The sequence below is a fragment of the Podarcis liolepis genome, assembly GCF_965112155.1.
Source record: "Podarcis liolepis genome assembly, chromosome: 13".
Classification (NCBI taxonomy): Eukaryota; Metazoa; Chordata; class Lepidosauria; order Squamata; family Lacertidae; genus Podarcis; species Podarcis liolepis.
This window is the reverse complement of record NC_139573.1, coordinates 12466080-12484269: the sequence shown is the minus strand read 5'-3', so window position 1 is coordinate 12484269 and position 18190 is coordinate 12466080.

Here is an 18190-nt window from a genome sequence, read left to right as displayed (position 1 = left end):
AATAGTACACTGGGAAGGGACCCCAGGGGTCATCTGCAATGCAGGAATCTGTCAGTCCATAGAGGCATCGGTATCTCTTGCCATTCCAATGAACTGGATTATGGTTTCTTCTGCAATGTCTCACAGCAAGTGTAATTCTGAATAGGTGATTATCTCCCTTATGATTATCCAATTAACTCTGATTACATGCTATTTCTTCTTCAAGTCCCAAGTTACCATGAGTAAAACTACAAGACAGTGTGCATCTATAACTACCCCCTGGGCAACTCAGTGCTGGAAATTAAGAGGGTGAGGGCTTTGCAAGTTTGATCGTGGACATTTTAGATGGCACAGTCTGGGTCACATATCATTCTGGATGCGGCCGTTCAAATTAAGTTGTGATACTTGGCACGGAACCCAGTAAGGTATAATGTGGAGGCAAGAGAATAGGTGTGGAGAAGGAATTCTGTCATGGAAGATAGTGGCATTTGCAGTTGTCCTTTTGCCTATGGTGACAAACAAGACGCCTGACTTCAAATGCAAAGTCAGCAACTCTCTTCCTATTCTTCACAAGTTTTACCAGCCTGGAGACTTCACTATTGCCAGCATTATAGCTCAAATATATAGATTTTACATTCCACTAAGTTTTGCAAAGCGCCCTTCTAATGACATCTTTGAAGACACAGTGTAAGGCTTTCTTTCTTTTTAAAAAAAGTTATTTTGCAATGCCATGTATTTGCCCTAGCTACACCACATTACCCTTCGGTCTTGTGATGATCATGCTGTTTTATGCTTAGGAGTATTGAAGAATTTTCTGGTTGTAAGGAATAAACTGTGAGAGAGCAGTGACGGGAGTTAAAGATTAATTTTTAATTTTGGTCCTTATTGGTTTTAAGGCAATGGAGTGTAACAATATTTCATCATGCTTACCTAGATCAGAACCATTATACTATAGTGTAGTCGGTAATAATGCATTGAACTGAATGGAAGTATATGTCATATTTTGTAGTAGATACACTGTCATACTGCATGCAACTCTAATTGCAGGGTGGTGACCCAGATCTACCAGCATATCCTGGCCTTGATATTTGCTGTAAAGGAGATCAATGAAAACCCCCAGATTTTACCAAATGTCACCCTGGGTTTCCATATCTATAATAGCTATTTCACTGCAAAATGGACCTATCATGCCTCAATGGAACTCTTCTCTAGACTGGGCAAATTAACCCCCAACTACAAATGTGATATTCAGAACAATCCAGGAGTAGTCATTGGGGGACCTGTCTCTGAAGTCTGTCTCTACATGGCAGATATTCTGTCCATTTATAAGATTCCACAGGTAAGATTAAGCATGCAGGAAGAGAGGTTAACAAGCCATTTGCTCATCCCTTTCCTGGTACACTTTTCTATTTAAGAGTTTTATTTGCAATGTTTTTTTCCACAAGCTCCAACAATAAAGTATTTGAGGTTCCTGAGATTTTTCTGTAGCAAGTTCAGGGTCTGCCCTTTTCTCAGTGTCTCTGTACTTAGATCTTGCAGCAAGATCATGTTGTTGTTGTTGTTGTTGTTGTTGTTGTTGTTGTTGTTGTTGTTGTTGTTGTTGTTGTTGTTGTTATACACAGACCCCACTTTCACAGTGACAGCTTTCATAAATTTGCCATTAATGAGAAATCTGTCAAAGCAAATAATAATATCATGGGAAAATACTGCATTTTTATTTGTTTTGTCGGGAGCTAGGTGACAATGAACAATTTCTATGTCTGACTATTATGAGGACTTCTGGCATTTTTGTTGTCCATCATGTTAGTAAGAAATTTATTATATCTGCAGGGTCTCAGAATTTTAAATTCAAAGTCGTCTCCTATTTTCTTTGTCATCAAGTAAGTCAGTTAATGGTTTCTGACATTGTGTGTTTTTTCACACTCAGTTCTGTAGCTGCATTTGGAATGATTCCTAATTTTGTGTTTTCTGGGTTAATTGTTCTAGATGAATTTTAATAGCAATAAAGGCTTTTCCTCACTATGCAAATAAGAAGTGTAGTTTTTGTACTTTGTCATTAACTACTTGCATCATCGCTGTTGCAGAAGTGATCTCTCTGTGTTCAGCTTTCTTTTCCTTGGAGACCATTTTATGCACATTGTTCACAATCTATTTCTCTGCATAAGATTATAGCAAATTTTACAGGAAGAGGAGACTCATATTTTTAATGTTTGATGTATTTGTTGGCAAGAACAAACAAATCCTTAGAAAGAACTCAAAATACAGCAGAGAAATTAAATCAAGGCAAAACTAATGCCTTAAAGAGAGCATAGGGACAGATTGTGTCACAAACCACATAGCAGACTTTTCCCTCTTATTACAAAAGCTGCTAGATTTGCAACTTGGAAAGAAAGTGCACTGTACAAACCTTGCAGCGGCCTCACTCCTTCCACTCACCTTTCCAAAACACCACATAATCACTGAGCACTACTGGCAGCATCATATGTCTTCCCTAGAGAAATTATATGGGATTGGTCCTCTCCCCCACTTAACTTTTTAAAATTTCCGTTAGATCATCTATTGCTCTGCTGCGGCCCTAGATAAGAAAACCCAAGCTGCTTTCTATTATCAAGTGCTCCCAGATTTGAAGCTTCAATATAAAGCAATTCTCTGGATATTGCTATATTTCAAGTGGACATGGATTGGGGTTATTTCTGGGCAAGATGATAATGGAGAGAAGTTTGAACATAATATTATTCCCATGTTTGCCCAGAGAGGTATCTGCTTTGATTTCATAATGAGAATTCCCAAAATGTCTTTTACAAATGATTTTGATGACGTGATGGGAGAGGTATTTGAAATGAATGAAATTATTATGAGGAGCACTGTCAATGCATTGGTCATTCATGGTGAGATCGAGACCATGATCATCCTGAGGATTTTTTCCAGGGCTTCAGCATATGAGCTTATATCAACAAAGAGAACTGGTAAGGTCTGGATCATGATGGCTCAGATGGATTTCATTTCCATTCCCCTTCAAAGGGATTGGGACGTAGACTTCCTCCATGGCGCTATATCCTTTGCCATTCACTCCAGTGAGGTTGTAGGATTCCATAAATTTCTTCAGGTGAGAAACCCCACCTCGGAGAAAGCAGATGGCTTTGTTAGAGTCTTCTGGGAACAGGTCTTTGGGTGTTTCTTCCCCAAGTCCATGGATGAAGTCCAACAGGATGAAGACCTCTGCAGTGGAGAGGAGAAGCTGGAGACTCTTCCTGCCTCTGTTTTTGAAATGAGCATGACTGGAAACAGCTACAGTGTCTTCACAGCTGCCTATGTGGTCGCACATGCTTTGCATGCCATGCATTCAACTAGACGCAAAGGCAGAATGATAGTGGATGAAGGAGTAAAACTTTCAAATCAAGAGTTGTGGAAGGTAATGTATTGAATATAGCTTTGGGACACCCTGAAGTAGAGTTTTTTGCAATAGAGTTCTCCCACATCTCCCCCCCCCCAATGCCCGGTATTCAGAGGCATGATGTCTCTGTTTCTGGGGAATGAATATAACGTAACTGCTTTGAATACTAGATTTTGTTATGTCTCCATGAATTTGTCCAAGCCCCAGGGCTCAGGAGATAGAAATGAGTAGAAAAAGAACTCTGTGGAAGTTGCAAAGGACCTGATGATGAGCACGGAGTATTTTATTTTTTGATGTGCCTGCCTTCCACCAGGGGTGGAATGATACAGCTGTGGATGCAGTGGCGGCTATTCTTCCCTGTCTTATTCTGCTGCTGCCCTGCCAGGGTTAAGATTGCTTTACTAATTACTAGCTCAATGTGGCAAATGCACATCTTCCACTCTCTATATCCATGATTACCAGGCATAAAGCTTTGCAAGGGTTCTGTAACCAAGTGGGAATGATCACCAACCTTTTAACATATCATTAAGAATTGCCTTTGTTTAATTTTATCTATCCCCATCCCTTTTTCTTTAGCTCAACCACTTTGTTAAGATGATTGTATTTAATAATAGTGGTGGGGGAAAGGTTTCCTTCAATGGAAAAGGAAAGCTAGAGACCGGATTTGTTATTATAAACTGGCTCACATGTTATATATATATGTGTGTGTGTGTGTGTGTGTGTGTGTGTGTGTGTAAAGGTAAAGGTATCCCTGCCCGTACGGGCCAGTCTTGACAGACTCTAGGGTTGTGCGCTCATCTCACTCTATAGGCCGGGAGCCAGCACTGTCCGGAGACATTTCCGGGTCACGTGGCCAGCGTGACGAAGCTGCATCTGGCGAGCCAGCACAGCACACGGAACGCCGTTTACCTTCCCGCTAGTAAGCGGTCCCTATTTATCTACTTGCACCCGAGGGTGCTTTCGAACTGCTAGGTTGGCAGGCGCTGGGACCGAGCGATGGGAGGGCACCCCGCCGCGGGGATTCGAACTGCCGACCTTTCGATCGGCAAGTCCTAGGCGCTAAGGCTTTAACCCACAGCGCCACCCGCATCCCCCACATATATTTACAAAATGTAACATTATGTGATGGGTTAAAGTGGCATAAGAGTGCTTTACAAATATGGTGTGAATGTAAGGAGAGTGAACATATTTCATTACATGTGTCTGCAGCTACATCTTTGGTGATCAAGTGTCAGGGACTGGGCAGAAGAGGAATGGTGGAGACCCTCTTTCTAGCCTGACCCTTCCAGAGAAGAAGACAGTTCAGAATTGCAACAGGGGTTTGAGGGAGATCATAGCTCAGAGGCAGACAAGGGGAAAAGCTGGGAAATAATGGGAGAGAAGGAAGAAGAAGCAGCACCAGAGTGGGGACAGCTAGTAGACACAGTGTCTTTAGAAAGCATTCCAGAACCCGCCTCTCCCAGAACCTGGCAGGCATTGAAAGTAGGAGAGCAGGGAGCTCAGAGACAGAGGGCACATGTCAGTGCCAGTAGTGATGACACATAATAGGAGAAAGGGAGGGGGTGGAGACTGGGAGCAACGCCATTATTCCGAGAGACCATGTTCCCAAGCCTCTCTGTGTGAATATTGAATAAAAGCAGATGGTAAGGACTTCTGTCCATTCCTGGCAACCTGCCATGGGGGTTGGTTCCTCTGCTACCTAACATCAAGGTGTTATATGGTTCTCACACTGTCCAAACTACTCCATAAGACATTGACTTTCTGTATAGGTTTTGAAGCATTTCATGTTTGAAAACAGGCTCAATATGAGTACAGTCATACCTCATGTTACGGCTGCTTCAGGTTATGTGTTTTCGGGTCGCGGACCAGGTAAAACCCAGAAGTACCTTAACGGGTTATTTCCGGGTTTTGCCGCTCGCGTATGTACAGAAGTGCCAAATCGCTCTGGTGCCTGCGTAGACGCGGTGCTTCAGGATGCAAACACTACGGGTTGCAGATGTGCCTGCATCACAGATTCCATCTGCAACCCAAGGCTCCACTGTATGTGGAACCAGTATGGCAACAGATGGTGCTGTGGAGTTCCATTTTTGCCAACACAATTTCTCACAAAATGTTTACAATGCTTTTTCCAGAAATGCTTCTTTGATGTGTCTAGATGCAGCCTATGTCACGATAATCCAGTAATTACTGCTCAGTCTATTGTACAACCCAGGGTTGCTGTGAGAATAAAATGGGAAGCAGGAGAATGATGTAAGCCACCTTGAGCTCCTTACAGGAAAAGAGGAATAGAAATGCAATAATGCAAACATGATAAATATGCAATGTACCAAATGCTGAAAACTTTTGGTATTCTATTTCTATGTTTACGAGTATGTTTTTAAATTCTTTCTTAAATTCTGTTTGAATTGTCAGAAATATTCTTCAGAGTATATAAACATTTCAGCTTCCACAAAAAGCAATATGGAAAAGAACTTTCTTAAAAAGTCTGGTTTATGCAAGGCTTATGATTTCCACATTCATTGGGTGATATTCATCTTAGAGAGCCAGTGTGGTGTAGTGGTTAAGAGCGGTAGTCACGTAATCTGGGAAACCGGGTTCGCGTCTCCACTCCTCCACATGCAGCTGCTGGGTGACCTTGGGCCAGTCACACTTCTGTGAAGTCTCTCAGCCCCACTCACCTCACAGAGTGTTTGTTGTGGGGGAGGAAGGGAAAGGAGAATGTTAGCCGCTTTGAGACTCCTGAAGGGGAGTGAAAGGCGGGATATCAAATCCAAACTCTTCTTCTTCTTCTTCTTAGTCCTGCTCAGAGTGGAACCACAAAAATATATGGACCTAAGTAATTCATATTGTTAGGCAAGCACTCCCTTGAATTGAATTTGTGAATTTATGGTTTTAACTGTTTTAAAACTGTTTTAATTATCATACTTTCATTAAGAATGTTCTAGTGTTGCTCTGTAGTATTATTATGAATTGATTTTAACCCACTTGGAAGACATTTTGGCATTTAAGTGGTATATAATTAAAAGTAAATAAATTGGCAACTTTTAAGGCAAATGCAGACTTCTTTTGTGGTACTTTTTCTTCTTAGCTTCTCACTGAAAGCTTTTTTAAAAAGTCATTTGTTGTAAGGCTCTGAATCTCTTGCCATCCAATTTAGGTGATCTAGAAGCAGATGTGATAAACACTGTTATTTCTGCAATGTCTCAGAGTAAGTGTGTATTTCCAAATTGGTGATTATCTCCCTTGTAATTAAATAATTAGTCATGATTACCCTACTACTTCTTCATGTTTCAAGGGAGCTGTAGTAACCACCAGTAAAACTACAAGGCAGAAGGTTGCTATTACTATGCTCTTTGCTCTTCTTACATGGAGCTGAAGACAGTGAGGGCTCTGTCAGTCTGATCATGCACATCTTAGTCCACACAGTGTGAGACACACATCATACAACAGTGTGCAGCCCTTCAAATCAAGCTGTTCTGGTCATCACAAAACTCAGCGAAGGAGGATGTGGGGACAAGTGAATGGGTGTAGAGACAGAATTCTCTCAGGGAAATTGGTTGCATTTATAGTCCTGCTTCTAGTCTTTTTGCCTCATATGGTGTGCAAGATTCCTGACATCAAATGCAACTCACTTCCCATTCTTCACAAGTTTCATCAGCCTGGAGACCTCATCATTGCTGGCATTATGTCTCAGATATACAGATTCTCCAGTCCAATGGCTTTCACAACATGCCCTTCCAACGACCTCTTTGAAGATACTGTGTAAAGTTCTTTTTTGTAAAAATGTTATATATCTGTCCTCTCTTACTCTACCCTTCAGCATTGTGATCATGATAATGTTCTCATTTTAAGACTCTTAAATATTTAAGAATTTCCTGGTTGTAACAAATGCAGCAGGGATTGGAGCAGGGAAATTCATTTGTCATTTAAGTCCTCAATGACTTTTGGATTACTATGTTTATTGCTTTCTTTGAGTAGTTCCTCCTCGCACTGGACATATGTTCTCAACAAGTATTGATAAGGGGAAGGGCTGTAGTTTAGGAGTAGAGGATCCGGTTTTAATGCAGAGAGTCCTAGGTTTAATCTCTGACTCCTCCAAAATCTTAGAGAGAAATTGGGATGAGGAGTATTTCAGAGATGTACTGAATACTGTATCAGTACTGTGCTAGTGAGCACAGAGGACAAAACTGCTCTGCGTAACAGTATTTCATCGTGCTTACCTAGATCATGTGTTATTCAAGAATGCTTTGAACTGCATGGAAGTAAATGTCATATTTTGTAGCAAATGCACTGTCACACTGCATGTCACTCTAATTACAGGGTGATGACCCAGATCTACCAGCATATTCTGGCCTTGATATTTGCTATAAAGGAGATCAATGAAAATCCCCAGATCTTACCTAATGTAACTCTGGGCTTCCATATTTATAATAGCTATTTCACTCCAAAATGGACTTATCATGCCTCATTGGAAGCCATCTCTACACAGGGCAGATTCACCCCCAACTATAAATGTGATAGTCAGAACAATCTAGTAGCAGTCATTGGGGGACCAATCTCTGAAGTCTCTCTGTACATGGCAGATATCCTGTGCAGCTATAAGATTCCACAGGTATGATGTATGCATGCAGTGGGAAAGGTTAACAAGCATTTGCTCATCTCTCTCCTTTTAAACTGTTTTTAAAAGTTGCATTTGCAATGTCTGCACCTTTGAGGCTTCCAGAAGTAAGAATGAGAGAATATGTGTGTATGTGTGTGTGTGCCAAAAGCCTGTCTAGTCCTGCATTCTGTTCTGAAAGTGTCCAACCCAAAGCCTTTGGGGATTCCTCAAGCAGGACATGAGCACAGCATCGCTCTCTGCACTTGTAACACCCAGCAATTGGTATTCAGTATCTAATTCAAAATGCTTCCTGCTTATACATAATGGCCTGTGTTCTGGTGATCAGCATAGGCTGCTGTCTTGTAGAAGTTTAAGGCTTAAACCGAGGATACACCTTTCACGCAAGAGTTTGCTAAATGTTAGAGTTCCTCCCTGTTTACAAAAGAACATACAACAATACTTTATTGTGGTCCAAAGACCTACAAAACAATTTCAAAACTAGATACATTTAAAATGACCAGACATACAGATGGGACAAACCAAGGCAGTCCTTTGGTTTTATCTAGGGCATAATGATCTTTGTTTCTTAATAACCTCCGAAAGAAACTTTGCCACGGCCAGTGTAATATCATTTGACCTGCCTTCCAAAAGATATTTAATATGGGAGGCTTCAGATTTTCCCAGCAAATTTGCCAGGAAGGGTTTGATCAGTTGATCCCTTGCTAAATAAAGAACATAAGGAGAACCTGCTGGATCACCTCCCAACCACACCTGAGACTCGATCTTGACTAGTTGGATGGAAAACATTAATAGACAAGGAAAAATTAATGAATGAAGTAGGTTCTAAACTCTAGGTCAACATTCTGTGGTCATATCTATTCTGCTGAGGTATCTCTGCTTGTAGAACACCAAATAATATTGGTTAGGGGGGATCTAGTCTTTACCTGACCTTGCCAGACTGGAGCCACTTCAGTGAACCAGGTAAGTGAGGGGGTAGGTAGCAGCACCTATGGAAGTGCCAGATTGACTCCAACAATCTGCTACACTGATGGTTAATGGAATCAACTTTTGTCTTCCCTGGAGTAATGATAAAATAATGGTCTTTTCCCCCTCATTTAATTTTTAATCATTTCCTTTAGTTCATATATGGTTCTGCTCCAGTGATAGATAAAAAAAACCAAGCTGCTTTCTTTCACCAAATGTTCCCAAATTTGGAGCATCAATATGAGGCAATTCTCCAGATACTGCTATATTTCAAGTGGACATGGATTGGTGTGATATCTGGGCATGATGACAATGGAGAGAGGTTTGAACAGAATGTGATCCCCATGTTTGCCCAGAGAGGTGTCTGTTTTGATTTCATAATGAGAATCCCCAAAATGTCATATTCCAGTGAAATTGGTGACATGGTTGAAGAGGGATTTGAAATAAACAAAATTCTTATGAGAAGCACGGTTAATGCATTGGTTATTCATGGTGAAATCGATACCATGATAATCCTGAGGGTGTTCCCCAGGGTTGCAGAACATGAGGATATACCAACAAAGAAAAATGGTAAGGTCTGGATCATGATGGCTCAGATGGATTTCATTTCCATTCCCCTTCAAAGAGATTGGGACATAGACTTCCTCCATGGTGCTATATCCTTTGCTATTCACTCCAGTGAGGTTGTAGGATTCCATAAATTTCTTCAGGTGAGAAACCCTACCTCGGAGAAAGCTGATGGCTTCATTAGGGTCTTCTGGGAACAAGCATTTGGGTGTTTGTTCTCCAACTCCATGCAGGATGAAGAAATCTGCAGTGGAGAGGAGAAACTGGAGACACTTCCTGCATCTGTTTTTGAAATGAGCATGACTGGCCACAGCTACAGTGTCTTCACAGCTGCCTATGTGGTCGCGCATGCTTTGCATGCCATGCATTCAACTAGCTTCAAAAAAAGAATGATAGTGAATAAAGGAGTAAAATTTAAGAATGAACAGTTATGGAAGGTAATGTCCTGAGCATGCTAAAAGTAGAGTAGAAATGGTGGTGGATAAGTCCAAAGGATTCCCAAGGCAGCCAACCTCTGCTTCTGCCCTCCACCACGTCATGGTCATAAATGTAGTGGTGGCTATACCATTCTGACATGTTTCATGGCTGCCCAGTCACTTCCTTCATCAGTGCTGCTATTACATTTTATTACTGTAGTCTATTAATATATCTGTTTATTGTTGTATGTACGGTATCTCTCATTGTTCCTGCAATAAGCTCAAGGTGGCCTATAGGGCTCTTTCCCTCTCCATATCTATTTTTACTTGGTATAAAGCTTTTAAACAGTTCAGTAAATAAGTGGGAATGATGATAAGTCTTTTGTATATCCTTATGAATTGGCTTTCTTTTATTTTCATTTTGGTTCTATCCTTTTTCCCCCTAAACAGCTCAACCACTTTGTTAAAAGCATCTCATTTAATAATAGTGGTGGGGGGAAAGTTTCTTTCAACCAAAATGGAGAGTTAGAGTCTGGATTTGATATTATAAACTGGGTCACATTTCCAAACCAGTCATTTCAGAGAGTGAAAGTTGGAAAGATCGACCCCATGGCTCCCCAAGAAGAAGCATTCAGCATTTGTGAAGAAGCCATTGTGTGGCCCAGCAGGTTTAACCAGGTGAGATAAATTCATATTTTGTAGCCTATCCATCACTTCTAAAATGATTTGCGGTTCAGATACTGACCTAGCTCTCTGCTATGTTCACCCATGTACTCAGTGTAGGAGTGAGGGCATGGGTGTGCAGATCTTCCATGTTTTGCCAGTTACGTGACACTCATTACATCCACTATTGCACTACTACCACCAAATTTACTACTTGGAAAAAAATAAAACTTGATAAATTTACAGAGGGTCATATTCATGTGGGGGAAGGCAGCATAAGGGTTCCTTCTATCACGATGGGGCTTGCTTGTTTCCTTCCCTACCCAAAATTGTAAAATATGGCTCTGCTTTCCTTTGGACCACATCAATGAGGTCGGCAAAGGTGTCTTTTTGTCTTGGTAACCCAGTGCTCGATGCACAATGCCCAGGTTTCGTACTGCTAATGCATCAGTTCAACTTCTCCCCCAGAGGTGCACTACATTGAATGACAATAACAAAAACAGTTGCCTCCAACTGTGGAGAAGAACCAAAGCCATCAGGGCAAGTAGCCCTTGATTGACCTTTCCTACTTGTCTCTTGCCTATTCTAACATAAAAGGAGAGTTCAGCAAGTTAACAGAATATAATACATTGTGGATACACAATATTGCAAAATAGACACCATTATCCTCTTATATTTTTTGACAGGCACAGCCCCTTTCTCTTTGTAATGCCAATTGTCCTTTGGGTTATCAAAAAACAAAGAAGGAAGGGAAACCATTTTGCTGCTATGATTGCATTATATGTCCGGAAGGGAAGATTTCCAACCAGACAGGTAAGAGACATCATGTAAAGAGCCTTAAGGATATACTGGCACTAAGATATTCAGACACTACTTCAGTTGTTCAAAAATTCAGGAATGTTGTTCAGAATTCAGTGAAGGTTGTGGTTCCAGATATGGGGATATAGCCTGATATATTCAGTAAAATCAGTCCAAGCCATTGACAGCTGGTAATTATGTACAACAAATAAATAAAATAAAATGAGACGAAGGAGGTATCATAAGTGGAGGGGGGAGGACAGAAAACTTCAGAAACATGAAAGAACTTCAGGGAAAAAGCTAAGGGTGCAACAGCCTCTCTCTCTCTTAAAACAAGACCTAAGAACCATGTCTCATAATTCAGAGAAGAGCTAAAACTGAAATGCCAATGTGCTCCCGACTACATATTAGTCTGGAAGTTCAAATAATGTTGGGATGTTAAAAGATGTGAACAAGTAAAATCTGCTAGAATCCTGACCATAAGTGATAACATTGAACTTCAGAAGCTGAGATAGGTCCTAACGTCTGGGGGTGGGTGGGAATTGAACCATTCCTGAATATGGCATGTTGCTAATAATATAGTGAGAAGTGTGGCAAACTAATTTTTTCTTCACAGATTTCAACCTGGCAGCCCTTCTTTAAGGTTTTGTTATTTTCATTTAGATCATTTTAGTATTATGCATGTAGTGGTGCTCCTATGGCTTCTCTTTTTCAGACATGGATGAATGCTTTCAGTGCTCACCGGATCATTACCCAAATGTGGAAAAGGATTCTTGCCTGCCAAAGGACATACGTTTCTTGTCTTACGGAGAACCCCTGGGGATCTCTTTGGCCTGTTTTGCTCTTTCCTTGTCCTTCCTTGCAGCTTTGGTGCTTTGGATCTTCATTAAGCACCGTGAAACTCCCATAGTCAAAGCCAACAACCGCAACCTCTCCTACACTCTCCTCACCTCCCTCTTGTTATCCTTCCTTTGTGCTCTTCTATTCATCGGTCGACCTGAGAAAGTGACATGTCTCCTTCGACAAACAGCTTTTGGCGTCATCTTTTCAGTGGCAGTTTCTTGTGTGTTGGCCAAGACAATCATTGTGGTCCTTGCTTTCATGGTCACCAAACCAGGGTCCAGCATGAGGAAATGGGTGGGGAAACAACAGGCCACCTCCATTGTTCTTTCCTGTTCCTTGATTCAAGCTGCTCTTTGCACCGTGTGGCTGGCAACTTCTCCCCCATTCCCAGATTTAGACATGCAATCATTGAGTAGAGAAATTGTTCTGCAATGTAATGAAGGGTCTGTAACCATGTTCTACTGTGTCTTGGGGTTTATGGGCTTGCTGGCCATTGTCAGCTTCTCTGTAGCCTTCCTAGCCAGGAAGTTACCTGACAGTTTTAATGAAGCCAAGTTTATCACCTTCAGCATGCTGGTATTTTGCAGTGTGTGGCTGTCATTTGTTCCAACTTACTTAAGCACAAAAGGAAAATATATGGTGTCTGTGGAGATCTTCTCCATCTTGGCCTCCAGTGCTGGTTTACTAGGCTGTATATTTTCACCAAAATGTTATATTATTGTAGTGAAGCCTGAATTGAATAGCAAGCAGCAACTCAGAAGGAAGACTTGACATATCTAGAATTCAGGGTCCCTCATCCATGTCATATTTTAATTAGAAATGTGGTCTATGGTACTTTTGTGTTTTTCCTTTCTCCATCAAAATGCAAATGTAATTTAAACTGTCAGAGCCATATTGGAGTAATCCTTTTCAAATCTGTGATATATTCTTGTTCATTTTTCCTCACCAAATGAAGTGCAAAGTAAGGAAGTGTACATTTCTTAAAAGTGGTGTTCCGGGGTGTGGTGGCATGGGATGAGGCCAGGAGCGACACACCTGTGTCATGCCTCTTGCTTAGTTATAGGAGCTGGTAAACTCATGAAATTTATGTCAGCAAAAATTGCCATTTTAGTAAACTCCAGTTCCCCGTTATCCCCATCAGAGGTCACCATAAAATTGCCAGCTCCATAATACTACTTTTGTAATTGCTGTGAAAATGTGCTATGTTAAATAGATAAGAATTATGGCATGAATGCTCTTTGAGAAGACAACATTGCTGAACCAACTTGCAGTGGTCAAGTACCCCCTGACTTTTTAATACCTTGTTTTCTCAGCCACATGTTTGTACTGCTTTTCTTTACCATCAGGGCAATAAATAGATATTCTAAATCCTCATCATTTTTGCCTGTTTACTTAGAAAGAAATTAAGCAGAATAATGTGTGGATCTGCATCTTAGATTTAGCCCTTTTCTTAAGGAGCATTATACTTTCCATCCTCTTCAATGCAACAAACTGTGTTGCTGAGTTACCCCATTTTCCCTTGCTGTTTAATTAAATCCCAGTAATAAAGATATTAAATGATAGAATCAAATTTTGCCATAACTTCAAACAACCAGAATAAATGCGTAGTCTGCTGCTTTAGATGAAATCTGAAGCACATTTCAAGCATACTTTCACATGACTTGCAGGTGGAATTTTAATGTAATCAAAATTGAAACGTATAGTGTCCAACATCTTTCACCCCCTTTTTATGAATTCTAAACCCCTGTACGGAGAGCCGAGAAAAATGTTTTGACATAATGTATTGTGTCAGTAAATCCCAATACTGAGCGATATCCACCAAGATTATCTAGATGTCACTATGCAGATTGCAGTCTCTCATTACTCTCAAAGGTAACAACTATTCTATTTCCTTTGGTGATGCTTTTAACATTCCCATGTCATGAAGACTAATGAGATATACATGCAGCCTAATCCTTCTAACAAGCACATTGTATCTAGCAAGCCTCTTGTGTTATTCTTTCAAAGACCTGCATATTCACCCCTAGTACAGCTTGAGATATTGTTGTTAGCATATGAAGGTAAAACCCTTAGCGACTTGAAAGCCAAACACTTAAAGGAGTACCACTCCCTTTATGAATCTGTTAAGAATGGAAAATCCCTTTCTTGTTTTCCCACTGTTGGAGGAAGGTCATTCTGAGGTGATGTGTGACAGGTCTTTCTCAGAATTGCAAACTAGGTTGTGAATATCAATGCCTCCAAGCACTACTGGAATGGTGAATGTTTATTTTTTTTGGTTAAAATTACCCCTTTACCCAGCCCATTGCAGAAGTTCAACAATGATCTGTTTTGACATAATGGACCTAAGATTTCAGCACAGGCAAGATTGAAAGGAATGGACAATCCATCCCTACTCAGTTGTTTCTCAGTGACCACTGAAATTTGCATATGTATATTTGTGAATTGACTTAATTTGCAACTTTTATGACACCAGCAAATACAGTGAGTTGGACTAGAGGCAACTTCTGCTGAGATGTGATAAATATGTTTTCTTTTGCAATATCTCATAGAAACAGAAAGAGATTAGCTACCTTGTAATTATCCAATTAGTAAGGATTACTCTACTTCTTAAGTCTCAAGGGAACTGCGGTAACCACCTACGAAACAACAAGGCTGGATGTGATTTTTAATACCCCCAGTATCACTTCAAGCTGGGGCTGGAGATAATCACACTGGGTCAGTCTGATCACTGAGACATAGCTGGAGACATAGATCAAATGAGAGCCATTTAAGTCAGGATTCAGAGAAGGATAATGTGTTGGCAGGTGTACTGGTGGGCAGAAAGAATTTTTTTATGCAAGTTAGTAGCATTTGCAGTCTTGGTAGTAGTTTTTTTGCCACATGTGGTGTCCAAGATTCCTGACATCAGCTGCAGCCGCCGTGACCCTCTTCCTGTTCTTCACAAGTATTACCAGCCAGGAGACCAAATAATTGCTGGCATTATGTCTTATATATACAGATTTTCCAGTTCAATCGAATTTAGAAAATGTCCCTCTAATGATATATTTGAAGAACCCATGTAAGTTTTCTTAGATTAAAAAAATGCATAGCATACATTTGCCTCAATTTTTCCCCCTGTCTGTCAAATGGTAGCTCCAGTGCATGGGAGAAGATTAATTACATATTAATGTTTTATGTTTAATATATATTTTCCATTTAAACTGAATGCCATCCTTTCCCTTGCCATATGCCACATGATTTTTTTGTTTTTGGGCAAGGATGTCTTTTGACTTCCTTGGGTTACCTGAGATTATAAATTCTTGCAGCTGATCATGGCTAACCCATTGCACAAAATGTGGTAAGTGGGAAGAGGTGGAGATCATCTTTGGTAAGCTACCTAAATTTCTTCCTTTGAATTTAAACTCCTATTCCTCATAAACCCCACATCTACAATTTACTTACAGAAGGACAGCATACTTCCAGAAAAATAGCAGGGCTATTAGTTTTGTGTTTTCAGCAACTGCTTGTCGTTGTGAAACGTCACTGGGCATGTACTGACTGAACTGTCACAGCCTGTAACCCCTTCCCTTTCATCTAACTAATATCTGCACTTTATGTGTTCATGTGTGAAAGGAAGAGAGCAGGAGGTACGGAAAGAAAGAAAGAAAGAAAGAAAGAAAGAAAGAAAGAAAGAAAGAAAGAAAGAAAGAAAGACATGGACAAACAAATATTACTCCTTATGCATCTTATGAAATGGATGAAAGTTTATGCAAATATTGCCAAATTCAGTTGTTTAAATCAAGCCTGAAAACTTCTAAAATGGAGAAATTCTGGTTCTTATTTATTCCTCTTCTTATCTCATACCTTCCTTAGTTTGCTAGAAGCGAGATGAGTTCCGCAACCCCAGAGTCATCTGCGACTGGACCTAACGGTCAGGGGTCCCTTTACCTTCTTTACCTGCTGCTTCTACATACGTTGTTGGACTCCAACTCCCGTCAGCCCAAGCCAGCATGACCAATGGTTTGGTGAGTTATAGTCCAACAACAGGGCAGCAGGTTGGGTGTCCTAGAGAACAAAAATCGAGAGTTCGTGGTCTAAAAATGTGGTTTTTATATGATTCCAAATGAGCTTACTTGTATCTGAGGAAGGTCCCTTAGATCTCCTCCAAACATGCTCGTTGCAGGAAATTTGAAATCCAATCTATTATCTTCTACTGACCTGCAGCTAATCTTTTTTAACAACAGCAAAAACAATACACCATACAGTTTTTATGTGTTTGTGTGTAAGAGAGAAAGTGAGAGTGAGAGAGTGAGAGTGAGAGATTTGACCCATCCTTTTGATGTCACATATGCCTAGCTTTGATGTATTGAAGCAGAAAAGATGCAAAAATATCAAGGACCAGGAAGCCATGTTTAAAGACAGTAATGTATACACATTCCTACAAGATAAAAATCCAAAGAGAAAATGTTACATACTAGGTTCCTTGGTCCCAATTTGGAAAGAATGCAGAGTAATTCAATTATATAAAATCTTGATGGAAATGCTACAATCCTAAAATAAATTGGGATAAGGATAATTTCAGTGACATTCTTACATTAACAAATCTTTCAAAACATTACTAGAATTGTATTAGAATTGTGCAGGTAAACAAAGATGAAGAATGCCAAACTCTGGCAACATTTCATTATACTTCTGCGATGTTTCTGTTACTGAATGCCATATATTTACTTTCCATGTACCTAACTGAAATAAAGTACATATCAAAATCTGAATCAAATACATCATGACACAGCATGTAACTCTAATTACAGGGCTATGATCCAAATATACCAGCATTTCCTGGCCTCAATATTTGCTGCAAAAGAGATCAATGAAAATCCACACCTCTTACCCAATATTACACTGGGCATCCATATCTATAATTGTTATTTCAGTCCAAGATGGACCTATCAGGCCTCATTGGAACTCTTCTCTACACAGGGCAGATTCATCCCCAACTACAAATGTGATAGGGTGAGCAATCCAGTAGCAGTCATTGGTGGATCTACTTCTGAAATCTCTCTCTACATGGCAGATATTCTGAGCATCTACAAGATTCCACAGGTAAAACGTGTGCATTTGGCAGATCAGTTTTTGAGACACAATTTGTCACATCTCTTGCCTTTAAATGTGGCTTTGCACATTGAAGATAAAATATGTTTCCAAAGTATCATATTCAACATGCTTTTTTGGGATTATCGTGCATGCTATGTTTGGGTGGCGATGTTGTGAAGAAGCTCCAATGCTTCGACATATAAACTTGTTGAAATATCTAGGAGGAAAAATATCTCTTGCTAATCTACTCTCATCTCCAAAATGAATCATTATCCTGATGTACCATTGCTAACCCCTTTTATGGAATGTAGGATTAACCAGAAGGTGTCCTCAAAGTATGATAAATATGTAAGTTATGAACAATATCCCACTAAGTCATACACATATACTACATAGACACTAACAGATGTCAATTATTTTTAAATTCAGGTTTTATTTCCTTAGAACAAATAAGGACAGCCAAGACTGAGCCCTCCAAATAATGCAGACCACAAGTGTCATAATCCCTGATCATTGTCTGTGCTCACAAGGACTGATGGGAGGTATCATCCAAAACACTTATTCATTATTGTGTTAAATACCTATGAATTAAACTGACATTATGTGAAATATGCCAGTGAACACTCCACTGAAATATTCCACGAGGGCACCCACTTGGCCAACGTAGCTCTGCCTTTGCAGTTTCAATGTATTTCTCCTCTTTGGTGACTGTTGCAAAGATTTGTTCAAGCCTCTTCAATACCATTTCCCCTTGCTTAAATAATTTTCTTTTTCTTTAGTTCATATATGGCTCTGCCCCACTGATAAATAAGAAAGCAGATGCTGTTCTATACCACCAGTTGTTTCCAGATGTGGCCCATATGTATAAAGGGA